The 16,128-nt window shown below is 34.7% G+C and overlaps 1 pseudogene; it reads left to right on the top strand.

Annotated features, from left to right (window-relative positions):
* The first annotated feature begins 9,060 nt into the window (after window positions 1-9,060).
* Window positions 9,061-10,068, top strand: LOC141489997 (Y-box-binding protein 1-like; annotated as a pseudogene).
* Window positions 10,069-16,128: the final 6,060 nt, after the last annotated feature.

Here is a 16,128-nt window from a genome sequence, read left to right as displayed (position 1 = left end):
ATAGTTGAGGGACTGTTAGATGGAAAAAGAATTATACTCTTTTTCTTGGGTCCAAAAGCGGATGAATGAATGTTATCTTCAAAGACATAAATTTAAAGAAAAGCTTCCAAAGAATCAGAATGTTATAGAAGTTGAATGATGTTTCCCATTATTATAAGTTTTCAAGCAGAGGTTGGATGATTATTTCTTTTGTGTTTTGTAGAGACGAGATCTATTTCACATAGAGTAGGGGGTGTGAAGTATACTAGGTGATTTCTGATGTCCTTTCCAACTCTTCAGTTCTATGATTCTAAATATTTTAGAATAAACATCACCATTTGTGACTTTCAGACACAAAAATCCGACTTTGATGATTCAGCATGTCATGAAAGTGATTATAGATGTTTAGATGCTATGCCACTGGATTGTAAGTCTTTCTAGGCCAAATGAATTGAAAAAGAAAGACATAATGATTTATATGGGACAGGTTTTTAGAACATTGTAGAGCATGTGATAAAATTTAACCACGGTGACCAATGAAAGAGATAAAAATACAAAATGAACCTCAGAATTGGATGTTACATTTAAATTTCAATGGCAATGATGACAGAGTAGTAGAAAGAAAAGTCAACAGTCAGCAAATAGGAATTCACTCTTCACTTTTAATATTTTCTATATGACCATGAACAAATCATTTAACCTCAGTCTCAATTTTCCCTTTCCTTAAAATGGAAATAATAAGATATATAGTAACTAAGTCACCAAGCTGTTATGAGTTTCATGCCATGTATTATATGTAAAGTTCTTTAAAGCATTATTTAAATGCCATTATTATCATTGCTGTCTTATCCTCATGTGTTTGAATGTAGTTCAAATTGACCTGATGATATGTCACTCCCCTGCTAAAAGTGATCATTTCTAATTGAATAACCATATTAGCAAGAATTATTATCTTCTTTAGATTTACTGTATCTTTAGTTGCAGACAGGTTCATAAGGAATGACTCTTATTCTATAAATCTATATTTTGAAAGTTTTTCATTTTATTCAATTTGAACATCTAAGTATTTTTAATGGCCCAGCTAATAAAAACCTTGTTCTTAGAATTTTGTGGCTCAATGTTATGACCAGACAATTATGAGCACTACTTCTGATGGTAATGATACTTCAATCCTGGTCCAGTTTACTTGGAAATCTCCAAAATTTATAGGGGTTTGTTTGTGTCGGACAGAGCTTTGTCATCAGTTAATTTATTTAAAAATTGACTTAACTTTTGCGTATAATTATAGTGAAAAGATCATGTCTTTCTAGGTAACTGATGGCCAATTTTCTGCACAGTCATTGAAGTAGTAAGTGATAAAGGCAAGATTTCAGTACAGGTCCTATGTTGTATTCCCTGATCTATTTTCTTATCTGTTACTTTGATGTGATTTCCTTTCCATTATACCACATTGTTTTCAAGTTCATATCCAATCACACCACATAATTTCTTTTCAACTCTTGTTTCCAAATTTCTATTGGGAGCAAATCAAACAATTATAGGGCACAGAGAACCATAGAGTTTCATGGAACCTCAAGTACCATCTAATCCTGACAGATGGATCATCTCAGAAACATCACTAAGAAGTGGTTATCTAATTTCTGCTTGATTGCTTCCATTAACAGGGAACTCACTACTTATCCAGATAGGTTGTTCCATTTTCCTTATCCCCACAACCTGAGTTGTGCACAGTTTCTAATTTATACTGAGTCAAAAATCTGTTTATATCATTAGTCCTAGTTGCTCTCTATTAAACTTAATTTACCTTTTCTACCTAACAGTGCTTCAAATTTGAGTCTGGAAGAATAGGAGTAGGCAGGAGAATAAAAGAATAAAATGACTAAGTCTTCTCTAGAATAAATGACTCTAATTTCCTTAAATGATAGTATAATATGTCTTTAAAGGATCCTCAGGATCCAGGCTGTCCTTTTCTGGACATTCTTATGGAAGTCTTTTCTAAAGCACAGAGCCTGGTAACAAACTTGTACCGCATAATGATACTTTTTAACACCTGAAGTTTTTCTGCTCTTCTAGCAATCAATCATTTGAACATAGTATATTCTCCTCTGATCTTTTCCCACAATGTTATGCATCATTCAATTCTTTCTACTGGCGTGATTCACAAGTATTCCTTTGGCATTTAAAAATATAAATATTCATTTAGTTAAAAAAGAGGAAGAGGTATGGAGAAAAGGATGCATCAAGTTTATAGAAAAGATACAAAGGAAAGAAAGAAAATAAAAAAAAAACGAAGGTATTAAATACCTGTATAGATATGGCACTATGCTAAATACTTTACAAGTAGTATCTCATTTGATCCTCACAACAACCTTGGGAGGCAGGTGCTTTTATTTTATCATTCCCATTTTACAGCTGAGAAAACTAAGATAAAGAGTTAATGAGAGTCTGAAGCCAAATTGAATTCCAGTCTTTCTGACTAGACCCAGAGTTCTATCCGCTGAGATAACAACCTGCCCTATGACAAGATGTCTCCTATTTTTTAAGTCTTTACACTAATTCTGCCCTATAATTGGAATGCTCCAGATCTTTATCTCTTGATTTTCCTGTCTTTTCAGTTCAAGATTCCCCTCCTCTTTCTGTTTACTTGCCTCATTAGAATGTGAACTCCTTGAGGGTAGAAACTGTTTTTGCTTTCCTATACTTTGTATCTAACACTTAGCACAGGGGTTGACATCTAATAAGTGATTAATAAATGTCTGAGAACTCACTGATAGCCTTAGAGCACGAGGAACTTGTTGTGGTTTATTGGTGCTTATTCCATGCACTTCTACTTTTAGTTATGCAAAAAAAACCTTTTACTCAGGATAAAGTGTCCCCCAAATGGACATTGCTGTAAGCAAATCAACAAGGATGGTGGTCATTTATTTAGGTGTACCGCACAGCAGCTACTGGTGCATTCCTTTGCAGTGATTTTGTTACATAGCCTTTGAAGGAACATAACTAAACTCATATGTTGGTGCCCTGTATCTGGAATTTCATTTTCCCCAGGCGGAAGTTGGCAGTGGGAAAATATAGAATTGCCACTGAGAAAGATATTCTCGATGTTTCATAGTAATTACTAATGTCCTACTAGTTTCAAAAAGAAGTGTGAAGTCCAATATGCTGTAAATGTGTAAGGATGTAATTTCGCATAGAATAGCTCCATAAAGCATGTTCCATATTTTCATTTCTTTAAATTTAAACCAGACACCTGGCTACAGTGGAATTTTCAATTGGGTTTCAATCCCTCCAAGCCTCTGACATTTGTAACTGTTTAGATGTTAACCCAAACCATTCCCCCACTCACCTTGGTAACAGCATATTTGGAGATTTTATGTGCTGGGATTGGACATCAAAGCTGGGCTTTTATTATGGTGCTTTTATAAGCCAAGTCTGAATTCATAACAGACCTTGCTCAGCAACAAACGAATTGGGGAGGCAGTTCAGCTCTGTAATAAAACAGGTGAACTGTGATCGATTGAGCTCGAAATTAAAATCTTCCTCCAGTCTGGAAGTTCCAGGAGAAGAAGCCCTGACAATATTTTGTGATGGAGATTTATCCCCTCACTTCAGGTTACCCTCCCTTTTCATTTCCTTTCTTAAGAGAAAGTTATCCCCACATACTCCATTCTTATTAGGTCAGTGATAACAATCAGGATATCATGAGGCCATCAACTAAACTTTAAATTATATATTTTGAATTTCATGGGCTAAGGTCAAATTTTCATGACAGAGAAGAGTTCAATTTCATTCTTATCCTCTCTCCCATTTCAATTTGTAATAGCCTAAGAAGAACCCTTTCTTGACTGCTAGAGAAAGTATAAAATAAAAACAATACCCCTTGACTTTCCAAAATGTCCATCCTTCTTGGCCACCCTTGGCATCTGCCTAGGCTCTGCCCTGAGCTCCTTTGCTCTGTCTACAACTATAAGGTGAATCATGATTCTATTTTATATTTTGAAAGAAAAACAAACAACAAAATTTATTTTAGAATCAGAATCAGAATAATTTATTATTAAATCATACCAAGTCAAATAATAAAAGATCTTAATTCTCTGTCACTATTTGAATTTCTGACTCTGGAGCTTGTTTACCTTCCAGGCACAAAAATTACCTCCTGGTTAAAGTTCACTTCATGCCTGGATTTATCACATTTGAGATACCTGAGAGACTGGTTCTTCTCAGTACTTCCATTCTAAGGAGAATGCCCAGGCCAGCTATTTCATCATTTCTCTCCAGGCTGTATTCCTGACTCTGGACTTTCTCCACACTAATCTCTTCATTTTCACCTTAATTGTATTTCATCCCATAGAATGTAAGCTCCTTGAGAGCAGGAGCTGATTTTCTGCTTCCATTTATATTTCCATTGCTTAAAACAGAACATAGATTGTTATAAATACTTAATTGTAGCTCTTTAACTTGACCTATGTAAACTCTTACTAATACTTTTACCACTATGGACCTCTACTTTCTCAGTTCTAAAACCTAGGAAACTCCTCAGAGTCCAAACACTGAATCTATTATTCTATGATCTTATGACAAAATTTTCAAGAATCATTCAGATATATGATATTACATCTTTTCTTCAAAATAACCTAGGACAAATTTAACTCATAAATGCAAATACTGAATTCACTCTTCTCTTCCAGTTCATATAAATTCAACTTTCTTTCAGCAAATATTTATTAAATGAGCTAGGTAGTGAGGATGCACAGATGGAAATAGATTCATCCCTTATCCTCAAAGAGCTTAAGGTTTGTAATAACTTTATTTTATAATAATTTCTTTCTAAAATCTATTCCCAACCTTTTTATAAGGAAGTTGATTAATAATTTGCCTTTAGCAAAAGTCTCTTTTTATATTCCGGAATTTAGTAAAATGCTCAGGGATCAAATGAACCCAAACAAATTTGATGGATTTTGTCTTCAATAGATTTTCAACTCTTTTTTTTTTCATATTTTATCTTGGGGTATTCCAATGCTATATATGAATAACAAAGCCCAAGAGAAAGAGATAGAAAGAGAAATTCCATTTAAAGTAACTGTAGAGAACATCGATTACTTAGGAATCTACCTCCCAAGGTAAAGCCAGAAATTGTATGAACACAATTACAATGCACCTCTCACCAAAATAAAATCAGATCTAAATTACTGGGAAAATGTTAATTGTTCATGGTTAGGTTGAGCTAATAAAATAAAATTAACAATTCTACCCAAATAGCTATTTAACCCAGCTAGGAAAATATAGTAACAAGACTTATCTGGAGTAAAAAGGTCAAGAATAGCAAGGGAACTGATAAAAGAATATAAAGGAAGGGGAACTAACTCTACAGGTATAGAATTATACAATAAATTAGAAGTCATCAAAACTTCCTATTAAGAAATCGAGACCTGGATCAGTAGATTAGGATAGGTTCAAGGGAAACAGCAGTAACTGACTACAGTATTCTACTATTTGACAAACCCAAAGACATTAGTTCCTGAGATAAGAACTTACTCTTTGTCAAAAATTGCTGGGAAAACTGAAAAATAGCATGGTACAAATTAGGCATAGACCCACAACCCTCACCCTAAAGAAAAATAAGCACAAGATTAGTACAGGATTTAAACATAAAGTGTGACACTGTAGACCATTTAACAGACCAAGAAGTACTTTATTTTTCAGATCTGTGGATAGGAAACAAATTTATGACCAAACAAGAAATAGAGTACATTATAAATTGCGAAATGGATAATTTTAACTATAGTACTTAAAAAGCTTTTGCACTAATAAAACTAATGTTGCAAAGATTAGAAGGAAAACAGAAAGCTGGAAAACAATTTTCACAGGTAGGGGTTCTGATTCATTTCTAAAAAATACAGAAAATTACATCAAATTTATAAGATTACAAATCATTCCCCAATTGAAAAATGGTCAAACTATATGAATAGACAGTATTCAAATGAAGAAATTAAAGCTATATATAATCAATATGAAAAAATGCTCCAAATCATTACTGATTAGAGGAAATTCAAATTAAAACAACTATGAGGAGCCATCTCATATATATATAAGATTGGCCAAGATGACAAAAGAGAAAACAAGAAATGATGTAAAATTGTGGAAGGATTGGGATATTGATGCACTGTTGGTGGAGTTGTAAACTGATCCAGCAATTCTGGAGAACAATAGGAGAACAAATGCCCAAAGAGCAATAAAACTAGCCCTATCCTTTGACCAGCAATTCCAATTTTAGGACTATATCCAGAAAAAAAATCATAAAAATAGTAAAAAGTACCACACATTCCAGATATTCAAAGTAGTTCATTTTGTAGTGGCAAACAATTGGAAATTGAGGGGATGTTCATCAGTTGGGGAGTGACTGAACAAATTAATTATGGTATATTAATGTAATGAAATACTATTGTTCTATAAGGAACATTGAATAGTCAGACTCTAGAGGAGCATGGAATGAATTGCAGGAACTGATGCTGAACGAAGGGAGCAGAACCAAGATTATATTGTACACATTAACAACATTGTGAGTTGATCAGCCTTGATGGATGAAAGTCCTCTCAGCAGTTCAGAGAACTCAGAGAACCCTAGGAGACCAGCTATGGCCAATGCTATCGCCATCCAGAGAAAGAAAAATAAAACAAAAAACCCTACAGAATCTGAGTGAACACTCCATTCACTTTTTAAAAATTTCTCTTATTTATTTCTAATCTCATTAATATCTTTCTTTTCCCCTTATTCTTAATTCTGTAAACATGTTAAATGTAAATGTTCACATAAATGCTGAACATAAAAATTCACCTGACTCTTCACCTCTGAAGGGAGGGGATAGGAAGGGAGAAGGAAATCTTGTAACTTAAAAATGTGCATATACATGTACATGAATATTGAAAAACTTTCACAACATGTACTTAGAAAATAAAATAAAATATAAAAAATTGGCTGAGATTGGATTTGAATCTAAATTTGGATCTAGGGTTCTGGACACTGAACCATCTAGTAAAACATTAATATCCCATTTTAAACACTCAATATGTTCATTCATTTGTAAAATGAAAGAATTACTCCTTTAGATGACATAAGGTTATTTTGAAATTTAAATGAAATAATCTATGTAAAGTGTTTCACAAACTTTAAATCTGTATAGTTATTTATAGTGAGATAATAAAATAGATTTTAAATATATACTTAAATTAATAAAATATTATTTTATTATCACAACTATATTTCTATTTCACAAATTTTAAAGGAGTATAGTAAATCATATGTTGTTATAACTTTTAACCTTTGAAAGCTCATCTATTATGTAGTAAAGTAAGGATAAAACCTCATAATTTCTGCAAAGGACTCATACGGAGTCAGTAATTTAAGTAATTTGTACTGTCAAGAGGGTTATGAAAGATCTGAAACACTTGGGATAGCTAGTGTGAAAAAGAGGTTGATGAGTGAAACAGAAATAAAATGAATCATAAAAAGGTGAAAGTTTTGGGTCTTTTCCCTAAAATCTGTCAAACAAATAGCTAATAAATAGTTAATCCTTCAGCAATTTTTTAACCTGTTGCCCTGCCTTAAGCCTTGAAATCTATTTCTAGTTTCAGGTCCCTCACATGTTATTTCTTTGGTTTAAGCTTTTTGCTACAGTGAATATCCGTTCAGTTTTGACTAGGAAAGATCCACTCTCCCCAATACCCCCCTACCCTATACACACTCATGAGACCTCACACTCCCCCTAACATTTCTCCTGACATTGATTGATTAATTTCAGCAGAATTTTCATTTTAAAACTACTCTTGTCTTATCATCCATCTCTTACATTTTCTCAAATACTTCCCAGAATAGTGGGAAATGAACTGCTTTCTATCACTTCAATGGATTATGAAGTGGGAAATGATAAGAATCTGGGAGGAGTTCTCCAGTGCCCTACTTACACCTCATCTAGAGTAAGGACCACATGGGCAGGCAATACTAAGGAAATGTGAATCAACTTCATTTTGCAGAATACTGAGTTTCTAGAAATTGATCTAGGAAAGGAGAAGAACCCCTCATCTGTAATATTGAAATAAGAGCATCTATATCCTAGATTTGGTAAAAAAAAAAATGAGATAATATGTGTAAATGCAAAGTTTAAAGTAGAATTTAAAGAACATTTTTTTTTTCCTACAAGAGATGAGGGGATCCATAAATCCTCAACTTTTCTATATATGTCTAGCAAGAAACAGCAGGAAGAGATAGAAAGAGAAATCCCATTCAAAGTAACCTCAGACAATATAAAATATTTGGGAGTCTATTTGCTAAGATAGACTCAGAATCTTTTTGAAAACAATTATAAAACACTTCTCATACAAATTAAATTAGATTTAAATAACTGGGCAAATATCAACTGCTCATGGATAGGTAGAGCTAATATAAAAATGACAATTCTACCAAAACTAAACTATCTGTTTAGTGCCCTATCAATCAAAATTCCAAAAAATTACTTTAACAAGTTAGAAAAAATTGTAATTAAATTCATATGGAGAAATAAAAAGTCAAGAATTGCCAGGAGCTTAATGAAAAAAATGTGCAAAAGATATTATTTTATTATCACAACTATATTTCTATTTCACAAATTTTAAAGAAGGTGGCTTAGCCCTACCCGATCTGAAATTATATTATAAAGCATCAGTCATGAAAACTGTTTGGTATTGCTAAGAAATAGAGTGGTGGACCAGTGGAATAGACTAGGTGTAAAAGCAGGAGAGGATTATAGTAATCTGCTGTTTGATAAACCCAAAGAGTCTGGCCATTGGGATAAAAACTCCCTCTTTGATAAAAATTGCTGGGAAAATTGGAAGTTAGTATGGAAGAAACTTAGATTAGAACATACCCTTTACCAAGATAAGATCCAAATGGTTAGGACATAGACATAAAAAACAATACTATAAGCAAATTAGAAGTTCAAGGACTAGTCTACCTGTCAGATCTATGGAAAGGGGAGCAGTTTATGACTAAGGAAGAGTTGGAGAATATCACCAAAAACCAATTAGATCAGTTCGATTGGGAGCGGGAGCGGAGAACAGACCCCAGAGAGCCCTGGGAACAGCCCCACCGCTGCCGCCGGCCTAGTCACCATCACACCCCGGGAGGAGCCGCCGCTGCCGCAACAGGCCCCAGTCACCATCACCGCAACCATGAGCAGCGAGACCGAGACCCCGCAGCCGCCCGGGGTGGGGGCGCCCTCAGCACCCCCGAGACCTAGCCCGGCATCACCGGCAGCGGGGGCGGGAGCAGCGGCGCCGGTGGGGACAAGAAGGTCATAGCAACGAAGGTTTTGGGAACAGTAAAATGGTTCAATGTAAGAAACGGCTATGGTTTCATCAACAGGAATGACACCAAGGAAGATGCATTTGTACACCAGACTGCCATAAAGAAGAATATCCCCAGGAAGTACCTTCGCAGTGTAGGAGATGGAGAGACTGTGGAGTTGGATGTTGTTGAAGGAGAAAAGAGTGCGGAGGCAGCTAATGTTACAGGCCCTGGTGGTGTTCCATATGCAGCCAAACTTAACCATTACAGACGTTATCCATGTCGTAGGGGTCCTCCACGGAACTACCAGCAGAATTACCAGAATAGTGAGAGTGGGAAAAAGAACAAGGGATCAGAGAGCGCTCAAGAAGGCCAGCCCCAACAATGTGGTCCCTACTTAGACTCTATGGGCGTCCACAGTATTCCAACCCTACTGTGCAGGGAGAAGTCATGGAGGGAGCTGACAACCAGGGTTCAGGAGAACAAGGAAGACCAGTGAGACAGAATATGTATCGGGGTTATAGACCACGATTCCACAGAGGCCCTCCTCGTCAAAGACAGCCTAGAGAGGAAAGTAATGAAGACAAAGAGAACCAAGGAGATGAGACCCAGGGTCAGCAGCCACCTCAACGTCGGTACCGCTGTAACTTCAATGACCAAAGCAGACGCCCAGAGAACCCTAAACAACAAGATGGTAAAGAGACAAAAGCAGGCGAACCACCAGCTGAGAATACGTCCGCTCAGGAGGCAGAGCAGGGTGAGGCTGAGTAAATGCCAGCTTACCATCTCTACCATCATCCGGTTTAGTCATCATACAAGAAGAAAGTATGTGAAATTCCAGCAATAATAAGAAATGAACAAATGAACAAAAGATTTGGAATGGAAGACCTAAGTGATTGCTTTTTGCTATTGACCAGATAACTAGAACTCTCTGCATCATCTATGCAGCATGGGGTTTTTATTATTTTTACCTAAAAAAGTCTCTTTTGGGCAATGACAAACATGTTTTTTAAAAAGCCTGGTTTTCTCAATACACCTTTAGAGGTTTGTAAATTGTTTCATATCCGGTCAAATTGAGATTTTTAAGAACCTCATTTTTAATTTGTATAAAAGTACACCTGATTTTTTCAAAAATGCACAAACTACAAGCATCTGTTAATAAAGGTCTTTAAATAAAAAAAACAATTAGATGATTTCGATTACATTAAATTAAAAAGCTTTTGCACAGGTAAAACCAATGTAACCAAGATCAAAAGGAATATAGTAGAATGGGAAACAATCTTTACAACTAATGATTCTGACAAAGGACTCATTTCTAAAATATACAGAGAACTGAGACATATTTTTAAAACAAAAAGCCATTCCCCAATTGACAAATGGTCAAAGGATATGCAAAGGCAATTTACAGATGAGGAGATCAAAGTAATCCATAGCTACATGAAAAAATGTTCTAAATCATTAATTATTGGAGAAATGCAAATTAAAGCTTCTCTGAGGTACCACCTCACACCTCTCAGATTGGCCAGTATGACCAGGAAGGATAATGATCATTGTTGGAAGGGATGTGGGAAATCTGGGATACTATTACACTGTTGGTGGAGCTGTGAACTCATCCAACCCTTCTGGAGAGCTATTTGGAACTATGGCCAAAGGGCAACAAAAATGTGCATACCCTTTGACCCAGCAATACCACTATTGGGTCTATACCCTGAAGAGATGAGGAAAAAGGGTAAAAACATTACTTGTACAAAAATATTTATAGCAGCCCTGTTTGTGGTGGCAAAGAATTGGAAATCTAGTAAATGTCCTTCAATTGGGGAATGGCTTAGCAAACTATGGTATATGTATGTCATGGAACACTATTGTTCTATTAGAAACCAGGAGGGATGGGATTTCAGGGAAACCTGGAGGGATTTGCATGAACTGATGCTGAGTGAGATGAGCAGAACCAGAAAAACACTGTACACCCTAACAGCAACATGGGAGTGATGTTCAACCTTGAAGGACTGGCTCATTGCATCAGTGCAACAATTGGGAACAATTTTGGGCTGTCTGCAAAGGAGAGTACTATCTGTATCAAGATAAGGAGCTGTGGAGTTTGAACAAAGTACAAGGATTATTCCCTTTAATTTGGAAAAAAAACCCAGATGTCTTATGGTTTGATCTGGTTACCTCTGAGAATTCTGTTCTCTTTAAGGATATGATTTCTCTCTCATCACACCCAATTTGGATCAAGGTACAACATGGAAACAAAGTAAAGACTGACAGAGTGCTTTCTGTGGGGGGGGGGAGCAAGATTGGGGGAAAAATGTAAAACTCAAATAATATCTTTAATAAAAATAAATTTTAAAAAAAGAGATAAGGGGATCAAATATCCAAAAGAAGTGAGTATTAGAAAAGGATTCAATTAGAAGATGGTATAGCAGAATTTTGAAGAAAATAAAATTGAAGTGGGATCACATGATACATACCATTTAGAGCAAAGACTTAATGCCATATATAGTTGTTAGGGTTTTTTGCCTCTCTGTTTAATGACTGCTAATAATACCAAGTTGTAGCATTTTGATTTACTGATAAGCCCAAAAAGTGAAATAAGGAAGGTTCATTCGCCCATTTTTTTTCTGGTAGTACATCAAGTGGCCTTTTAGTCAAAGGATGACCTCATTGGAAGCAATCATGCTCTCTGCTTTTTTTTTTTTGGTGTTTTTTTTTTGCAAGGCAAATGGGGTTAAGGGACTTGCCCAAGGCCCAAGGTAATTATTAAGAGACCAGATTTGAACCCAGGTACTCCTGACTCCAAGGCCAGTGCTTTATCCACTACACCACGTAGCTGCCCCATGCTCTCTACTTTGCTCTTCTTCCCTGTCTAGCTTTAACTCCACAAAACAGAATTCTGAGATAGGGGACCCTTGATTCCAAACTTGGCCCCTTTCTGATCTTTTTTGGGGTTATTTAAATTGTAAATTTCTTGAGTATAAATACTGCCTTTCTTTGTATTAATTGTAAACCCAATGCTTGGGCCAGCTAGGTGTTGCAGTAGATTCAGGAGGACCAGAGTTGGAATGAGTCTCAGACACTTGCAACGTACTATCTGTGTGACCTTGCACAAATCAGATAACCCTGATTGTCTCACATCTGGGGCCACTCCTAGAAGTACTTACTCATATTTGGCCACTGGACCCAGATGACTGTAGGAGAAAGTGAGGCTGGTGACTTAGCACAGCATCGCTCTCACTCAAATCCAATTCACATGCCAGTCATGGCATCACTTCCCTGATGTCTTGGTCTTCTTCAAAAATGAAAGACAAACATTACTATTAAACCTAATGGTTAGGACAATGTCTGAAACATGGTAGATAATTAACCAATGTTTATTAGATCAGATTTATTGGATTCAATATGGTATGTACAAAGGATGGCCTTATTTCAACCAATGCATATACATCAGTATAAACATGCATATATATGTGCCTATAAATATGTATGCATGTATATATTCAGTAGAGGTTAAATCAAGTTATGATTTCCCACTATTCATTCAATTTACCTAAGGTTTCTGTGCCACTGAGCATCTTATTTCTAAAGCAGGTAGTTCCAGATTAATGTTGTTGCTCTTCCCTAGTATTTAATATTTTTGGGGGGCCCCTAGGTCCATTATATTCCCTCTCCTCCCATCAAGTCTGAATTTTCTTGATATCATATCTATTCTCACTCATTGATCCCTGACTTTAATCCTAAACACTTGTCATTTTTGATAATTTATTTCAAATACATGTTATGAAAGTTTTTCAACATTAATTCATATTCCTATGTATATCTTTATGTCACAAAATTTCCTTAAACCCTCCATTCCCACTATCTTCAGCAGAGAACAGTCAGATTAATATTGTACATACACATTTGTGCTAAACATGTTTACTGATTAATCATTTTCAGGATAAGGAATTAGGATTAAGGAAAATAAACACATAAGATATTTTTTTTTAAATATTGTAGTATTCATCAGATTCTGAAGGATCTTGTTTTGTTTTGTTTTTCTTCTTCCTCTGGATGGAGATAACGTTGTCCATAGTTGGTATAATACAATTGTCCCAGCTCTGAACTTCTAAGAGGAGCTGCATCCATCAGGGTTGATTATCTCATAATGTTGCTGTTAATGTGCACATTGTTCTTTTGGTTCAATTCCCTTCACTCAGCATTAGATTCTGTAAACCATTCCATGTTTCTATAGAGCCCAACAATTTTTGATTTCTTATAGAATAATATTAATATACCATAACTTGTTTAACCATCGCACAACTGATGGTTATCTTCTCAATTGACAAATCTTTGCCACTAGAAAAGGAGCTACTATGAATATTTTGGAAGCTGTGAGACTTTTTCTTATTTTTTTTTTATGATTTCTTCTGGATATAGTCCTAGAATTGGAATTTCTGGGTCAAAGGATAGAAATAGTTTTATTGCTCTTTGGGAATAGTTCCATATTGCTCTCCAGAATGGTCCATTCACAACTCTACCAGCAATGAATCAATGACCCTATCCTCCCACAATCTCTCCAATATTGATCATTTTCTGTTTCAATTTGTATTTCTCTAATCAATAATGATTTGGAGCATTTTTTCATATTATTATATATATAGCTAAAATTTCTTCATTTGAAAACAGTCTATTCATATCCTTTGACCATTTATCAAATGCGGAGTGACTTAGAACCTTATAAATCTGATGCAGTTCTCTATATATTTTAGAAATAAGACCGTTATCAGAATTCCTGGTTGTGAAGATTATGTCTCAGCTTTCTGCTTTCCTTCTAATTTTGGCAGTATTGATTTTATTAGTATAAAAATTTCATAATTTCACATAGCCAAAATCATTTATTTTGCAATTTATAATGTACTCTATTTCTTGATTGGTCATAAATTTGTCCCCTTTCCATAGTTCTGATAGATAAGAATATTTCTTGGTCTATTAATTTATCTATGGTGTCACTCTTTATGTCTAAATCCTGTGCTCATTTTTTAAATCTTATTTTGATGTAGGGTATGAGATGTGGTTCTATGACCAATTTTTGCATACTATTTTCCAGTTTTCCCAACTGGTCAAATAGTGAGACTTATCCCAGAAGAAAATGTCTCAGGATTTGTCAAACAGTAGATTACTGTAATCATTTAATACTGTTTCTTTTGAACCTATCCTAATCCATTGATAGATTCTTCTATTTCTTAACCAGTACCAGGAAGTTTTGATGACTGCTCCTTTATAGTATAATTTTTGATCTGGTAGAGCTAGGCCACATCCCTTTACATTTTTTTCATCAATTGCCTTGCTATTCTAGACCTTTTGTTGCTCCAGATGGATTTTGTTACTTTTTTTCAGCTCAGTAAAGTAGTTATTTGGTAGTTTGATTGGTATAGCACTGAAAGGTAATTTAATTTGGGTTGAATTATCATTTTTATTATATTAACTCAACCTAACCATGAGAAATTGAATTTTTTCCAATTATTTAGATCTGACTTTATTTGGGTAAGAAGTGCTTTATAACTGGGTTCATGCAGTTTCTGGATTTGTCTTGGGAGGTAGATTCTTAAGTACTTAATGTTAGCTATGAAACTTTAAATGGAATTTCTCTTTCTATCTCTTGCTCTTGGACTTTGTAGTTTATATATAGGAGTACTGTTTATTTATGTGGGTTTATTTTATATCACCTACTTTGCTGAATTTTTTAATTGTTTCAAGTAGTTTTTAGATGATTTTCTCAGCTTCTCTAAGTTATACCATATTATGTGCAAAGAGTGAAAGCTTTGCTTCCTCATTGCCAGTTCTGATTCCATCAATTACTTTTACTTCTCTTATTGCTAAAGCTGTCATTTATAATACTATATTTAAATAGTAATGGTGATAATGGGCATCCTTGTTTCATCCCATTGGTAAATACTTGTTAATTGATTATTCCTTATTTTTCTCTCTACACATATTTTTTTTGCTTTTTGCTTTAATTATTATATCTTCCCTAATATGTTATGTCTTTGTTCTCTCTGTTGTTCTATTATTATGGTCATATTCAATTCTTTATGACTCTATTTAGGGTTTTCTTGGTAAAAATTCTGGTATAATTTGCCATTTCCTTCTCATTTTATGGATTAGGAAGCTGGGTTGCCATATTTGAACTTAGGAAGATAAGTCTTCAGTTCTCACACTCTGTGCCACTTTGCTGTACTGTAAATGCAATATGTATGTATGTACAATACTACTAGTAGACTCACAAAAGCCTAATATAGTACAGATGAAGTGGGGGGGTCATATATACACACAAAAGAATACTGTATATGGCATGTGTATATATCTATATATATATATACATAAATAGATACATATATATATATATATATATATATATATATATAAGCAATTGAGGAGAAGGTATACTATCATAATACCCATACATTATACAATATTCTTTTGAAGTTGACTGTAGTGACTGTTGTAGCAGAAGATAGAGATTAAGAACAAATAAAATGTAGGATAACTTTAGGTAACACTGAAGCATCAGAGTTTTGTGAGATGCTTTTGCAAAGGTTTCAAAATGGAGAGCTTATTTGCTATTATTTGTGAATCCCAATATTCCAGAAATAATATCCCCATACTTAGTATTGAGAGGAAGACTATAGTCTTATATTTATACCCAAAGCTTCTTTCCTTCTAGAAGAAGCATCTATAAATATTGAACCCCCACAGAATGTTGATTGGAATATACAAACACAGACACATTCTTTTGAGAGAAGTAGCATAGCACAGTGAATAGAGAGCTGACCTTAGATTTAGGAAGATAAA

This window comes from Macrotis lagotis, chromosome 5 (genome assembly GCF_037893015.1).
Source record: "Macrotis lagotis isolate mMagLag1 chromosome 5, bilby.v1.9.chrom.fasta, whole genome shotgun sequence".
Taxonomy (NCBI): domain Eukaryota; kingdom Metazoa; phylum Chordata; class Mammalia; order Peramelemorphia; family Peramelidae; genus Macrotis; species Macrotis lagotis.
The sequence above is the reverse complement of the archived record's forward strand: the minus strand, read 5'-3'. Positions and strand labels throughout refer to the sequence as shown.